The sequence below is a fragment of the Elephas maximus genome, chromosome X (genome assembly GCF_024166365.1).
Source record: "Elephas maximus indicus isolate mEleMax1 chromosome X, mEleMax1 primary haplotype, whole genome shotgun sequence".
Taxonomy (NCBI): domain Eukaryota; kingdom Metazoa; phylum Chordata; class Mammalia; order Proboscidea; family Elephantidae; genus Elephas; species Elephas maximus.
This window is the reverse complement of record NC_064846.1, coordinates 130,372,435-130,378,613: the sequence shown is the minus strand read 5'-3', so window position 1 is coordinate 130,378,613 and position 6,179 is coordinate 130,372,435. Positions and strand designations below refer to the sequence as shown.

General features: G+C 43.1%; 1 pseudogene; it reads right to left on the bottom strand.

Moving 5' to 3' along the window:
- Positions 1–550: 550 nt before the first annotated feature.
- Positions 551–2,814, bottom strand: LOC126068791 (spermidine synthase-like; annotated as a pseudogene).
- Positions 2,815–6,179: the final 3,365 nt, after the last annotated feature.

Here is a 6,179-nt window from a genome sequence, read left to right as displayed (position 1 = left end):
GCTGACTTTTCAGAAGTAGATTGCCAGGTCTTTCTTAGGAGTTAGCTCTGGGTGAAGTTGAACCTCCAACCTTTTGGTTATCAGTCCAGAGTGTCAGCCATTTGCACTACCCAGGGCTCCTTAGATATGAACAAAGTCTTGGAGCAAAATAGAATAGAGTTTACAAAAATAGTCTCTGAAATCACACGCATTGCCTGGGCTGGTATCCTGGGCTCGCATTTCTTTTTCTTTCTTTCCTTTTTTTTTTTTTTTTTTGCTATAAATACATGTGTTTGGTAAGCAAGGGGCGACAGAAAGCAGAGAAGGTGCTGTACACAGCTGGTACAGGCCTGGAGGCTGGACACCACATGGAGAGAAAGGAGAGAAGGACAGTCAGCCCAGCAGGGCAGGCCGGGCAATATTCTGGGGCTGGTAACACCTGATTGGTGGGTGAGAGCCCACAGAGGGTGTTGTGTGGGTCTGGGGGCGGGGAGGGGGGAAGTGAGGGCGAGAACCCTGGGGCTCCCTGATCTGAGGTTTCTGGGTGGTGGCAGTGGCTGCAGTTCCGGGCTCAGCTCACGTCATTCAGGGCCTTGCGGGGTAACTCTGGCAGCACAAAGGCTGGCCGGTGCACATCTGAGTTGTAGTATTTCAGCTGCCTCTGCTCCACCTGTGTCTGTGTCAGCTGCTGCACCGGCTCCCGGAAGTTGGTGCTCCGATTCTTGCTGCACCGCATAAAGCCAATCTGGCCGCTGGGGTAGGGGGAGATGGTGCAGTAGGCTTAGGCCACTGCTGGGAAGAGTGATTTACAGAACTGCCACATCTTTTTAATGAGGTCCAGGTGCAGCCACTGGCACTCACCCTGACAGCAGAGAATGCGGTGGTAATAGGTTTCCTTGAAGAGGCTTTTGGCGGGGCCCATTGGGTCTGAGGAGTCGTCGAAGGGCATCCTGGTTCCGTTTCATGAACTCAAAACCATCACCCACATGGAGGGTTAGCTTTGAGCTGGAGTAGCCAACAACCATGCCCAGCATGGACTTCTTAGGCACTTGGATGACATCATCAATCTCGCACTGGACTACAACCTCCACTGAGGGGTGCTTCACGACTTCCCGCAGGACGCCGCCGTCCCCTCCCCCGATGATCAGCACCTTGCACGGGTTGGGGTGGCTGCAGAGGGACAGGTTGGCAATCATATCCTTGTAGGAGAACTCGTCCCTCTCGGTGTAATGGATGACGCCATCCAACACCAGCACATTGCCTTACGTCTTACTGCAGAAGACAAGAATGTCCTGGTACTGCGAGCGCTGATGGTGCAGCAGCTGCTCCACTTGCAGCGACAAGGTCTGGCCAGGCCACAAGCTGCAGGTCTTGCGGAACCATCCCTAGCGGATGGCGGCGAGGCCAATGACCACAGAGCCGTTAGGTAGAGGATCCATGGTGGGTGAAAAGGCGGCGCGGGGCGCGGGGCGCGGGCCCGGGACTGCACTTCTTAACCACGTGAACTTGGTCAAGTTACTTCTCTTTTCTGTCCCTGCATTTCCTGATAATCGCAGCACCTGCCCCCACGGGATTGTTCTTTGATGATTAAATGAGGTATTATGTGTGAAGCACTTACATAGTACTATGTGCCAGGCATTGTTCTAAGAGCTAGCTATTAAAAGTTTCATTTCAGGTGTGATTTGCAATATTTGGGAAAGGGTCATGAGTTCACTTTTGGGAAAGCAACACTTTCTTAGGTAAGCATATTGGCAGCAGGAATTAGTGAGACCCGCAATGGGAAAGCAAATATTAGAGGTAAATGTTGGTGATACTAAGTTTACCTTCTCCTTCCCAGGTAGAGATTCTCCCTCCATTGCTTACTTTGGAAGTACAGGGCTTTAATTATATTGGGGAGACTTTTGATTTCTTTATAAGATGTTAATTTAGGAAATATGCATTGAGTATGTGTTATGTGCTGGATAGTATGCCAGGTGCTAGAGACACATGCAATATCCTAACTGTGTAACTTAACAATATTGCAAGCTTCTGCATGACAGAAACTGTTTTATGTTTTTTTTTTGTATTCTACACAGTACTCAAAAAACACGAATAACAAATATTTTGAAAGTTTAACGTATCATTTTAATAGAAAATGATGAATATATGAGCATTGTTTATGTGCATTAATTATGTATACTGAAATTCTAGAAATACATGTACCTGTGACTCATTTAAAGAAATATGATGTCTGAATAAATTCATTTCTTCAAAGATGTGAAGTATCTGTTTAGCTGATAAATGTCAGGCTGTGCTAGAGTTCACTGTTTTGGTATGCCCCCCTCCCCACTGTGCCCTCCACACCGACACCCACATGCAGGCTTAGATCAATTCTAACTTAAGTCACAAATTAGGGAAGTTACCCTAGTTCCACATCAAAAGGAGTTCACCATCAGGCAAAATTCAAAGACCATGGATTCCTGCCGAGTTTCCTCCGTTCATGAGCTTTAATTGTCTGCCCTGTTTCCCAGTTTAGAGGATGGGGTTTCTTTAATGGTTTTGCTCCAGCAATCTCTTTAGGTCCTCAATATTCTTTTGAGGTCAAGACTCTCCCTTAAAAGGGCAGTTGCCCTTTTCTAGGCAGGGGGACCTCAAGCCTTAACATAGAAGCCTCTGGCTCCCAATTTATAATGACTAGAGCTCTCTGTTACTATCTGTGAATTTACCACTCTACCTTACCTTACAAGGACTGCCAAAACTCCTTAACATGCTCTTGTCTCTGCTTGTTGGCTCACTCACTCTCACCACAGCATTCCACTCTGGCTCCAACACTTTATAGCCATGATTGTCAACCATGTGCTGAAACAGAGATCACCATTGCCCTTGGAAACCATACCTGCCACCAGGTTTGAGCCTCTTCTGTGAATTCCAGTTACCATTTTGATGAGTAACCCACAGTGCCCCTAGTGAATACCAACATATGTCCACATATATAATTTTTCCTTTGTAAATGGCTGTCATTGCACTTTGCCAGAATTCTTATTTTCTTAGGCAAAAACAAAACAAAGCAAACCTTTGTCAATGAGAGATGAGAAATGGTTGATAATCACACAAGCCTTTCCATCTGCTGGGAGCATCAATTCCGAAGCATGTTCCATACAGTTTCTCAAGATATCAGGTGGGATTGAAGCTCCAGTAGCCACAAAAGTAATTCCCTCAATAATCAACTTTTATCTTGTGCTTCCAGAGATTGACTCTCAAATAAACTACTCGCACTCAAGTCCTTGTATTAGAGTGTTTAAAAGAACTCAAACTAAGACACCTCTCATATTGTGTCAAATCAGAGCTATCTTTCTTCCTTTCAGTTAAGATGATATGTCTGAAGAGACCTTTCTAAAAAAAAAAAATTTTTTTTTTCTAAGGACAAAGTTATTTTGGCATAACATAAACAAATCCTCTTCCTGGTGACAGGTAACACTCAAATTTCAATAGACACTGAACCAGCCAAGTTCTTCATTGCAAATAATAAAAATGGACTTCTTTTAAAATCTTTAGCAGAAAATGAATCCGTTGAAAGAATATCAGGAGATTACTTAATTTACAAGAAGTTTGGAGAATTGGGCTCAGCCAATACAAAGGAAATGCAAATCCAATCACAGAAATAGTCTACTTAGATTTTCACTATCTGTGCCATCAGGACTGGACCTGTGTCACCATACTGGTAGAATGTCAGAGGTCAGATTTATCAGAAGCATTCACTGAGAGGGAGACTGGGGTGCAAGATGTTTCTTAGCCAACAAAATCTGTCAAGGGAAAGGAAAGGAAGCAGGATTGAGCAGAGGGAGAATTGTGATGCAGGCACAATAAAGCCTCTACTAACCTGGCAAGGAACTCAGGAGCAAGTTATGCCCATAAGATTGTCCTACACTGGGCTGAAATGGTAGTTCTTTATATCATCACCCAGTTTAGTTGCTAGATGGAGATTACCCAAGAAAGGATGTGACCTTAGCCAAGGCGGCTGTCTGCAACTGTACCAGTCCCTGAAGGTGCTGACAGCTGGAGGCTATCTGCTTCCCACACTCTGCAGCTGGACAGCAAGTTCCTCCTTGAGGGGCATCTGAGTGGTGCATCTTGAATCTACCACATGGGCCCCCATTCTGCTACCGTCTCCAAAGAAATCTGTAAATGGCCTTCACCTGTCTCTCACCCTTTAAAGTTCAAAGTCTTAGGAGGGAGCCATTGAATGGTCATGCTTGTGTCCAGGACCGACAGCATATCTTCCAGGGAGCAGGAATAGGAATCCCTGTCCCTTTCTGGGTTTCTATAGTAGGATCGGGGGACCTATTATTGCCCATCTGTCTTTGGATTCATCCTAAAAAGGAAGGGAGTTCAGAACCTGGATCACCTAAATTACAATGGTCCACTATAGTCCCCACTTTGGGGTGTCCAATATACTTATACACATTTTTGGGTTTTTTCCTGAATTCTTCTCTCCCTCCCTCTGTTCTTTCCTTCCTTAAAAAAAAAAAAACCCGTTGTCATTGAATTGATTCCGACTGGTAGCGACCCTATAAGACAGAGTAGAACTGCCCCATAGAGTTTCCAAGGAGCGCCTGGTGGATTCAAACCGCCAACCTTTTGGTTAGCAGCCGTAGCACTTAACCACTATGCCACCAGGGTTTCTTTCCTTCCTTTACCTTGTCTTTATTATCAAGGAAAAAATTATCCTCACTAGCATAATACCTCCTTCTCTTTCCCAGCTGAAAATGTATTAACTTCAGTTACTACATCCAACTCCTCACCCAGACCTCTGGTGATCAGCACTCCTCCATTATTAGATTTGTCACTATCTTTTTTTTATTTTGGTATCTTCAACTATAGACTAAATTCTAACCACCAACAAACACTCTATAATATAGCAGAGAGAAGGGAAGTACATAAAGGATAGTTTAGTTAAAATATATAAATTTGCATATCACACAAGGAAAGAGAGATGAGTAGATGCTACTGTCCTTATTAATGAAAGTAGTATTGAGGTTATTATTGGTACTTATGACTTATTTCCTCAACTATTTCGTGTTTCCTTCATCTTCAGCCACTCTGGCTAGTTCTTTCCCAATGGGATATCTTATTTGAGCCCATGACTTCAACTAGTACTAAGTGTCAATACTGCTAAATCTCTATCTCCAACCTAAGCCTCTCTTTTTCCTTGGCCCTGCATTTACATTTCCTTACTAGAGAACTCTACTAGATGCCTAAAACTCAACTCATCCAAAACTGGCCATCCTCTCTCCAAGCAAAAACCAAAAAATGTTCAATACAAGCATTAACAGGATACAAACCACAACCAACAACACACAAGCTCCAGAGGATAAGCTAGATAACTGGAATCTTCTAAAAATTAAACACTTACGCTCATGAAAAGACTTTACAAAAAGAGTAAAAAGAGAACCTACAGACTGGGAAAAAAAATTTGGCTATTACAAATCAGGCAAAAGTCTAATCTCTAAGATCTACAAGAAAATCAAACACCTGTACAACAACAAAAAATAATAATCCTATTAAAAATGGGCAAAGGAAATGAACAGACATTTCACCAAAGAAGACATTCAAGCAGCCAACAGACATATGAGGAAATGCTCACGATCTCTAGCCATTAGAGAAATGCAAAACAAAACCACAATGAGATACCACCTCACCCAGGCATTACTGGCACCAATCAGTAAAACTGGAAATAACAAATGTTGGAGAGGCTTTGGGGCGATCAGATTGTTACGGACTGCTGGTGGGAACGCAAAACGATACAACCATTTTGGAAAAGATATGGCACTTCCGTAGAAAGCAGGAGATAGAAATATCATATGATCCAGCCATCCCACTCCCAGGAATATATCCTAAAGAAATAAGAGTCGTCACAAGAATAGATGTATGTACACCCATGTTCACTGAAGCATTGTTAACAATAGCAAAAAGAGGGACACAACCTAGAAGCCCATCAATAGATGAATGGATAAACAAATTATGGTACATACACACAATGGAGTATTATGCAACACTAAAGAACAACCATGAATCTGTGAAGCATCTCATAACATGGATGAATGTGGAGGGCATTATGCTGAGTGAAATAAGTCAATCATAAAAGGACAAATATTGTATGAGAGCACTACTATAAAAACTCATGAAAAGGTTTACATACAAAAAGAAACAATCTTTGATGG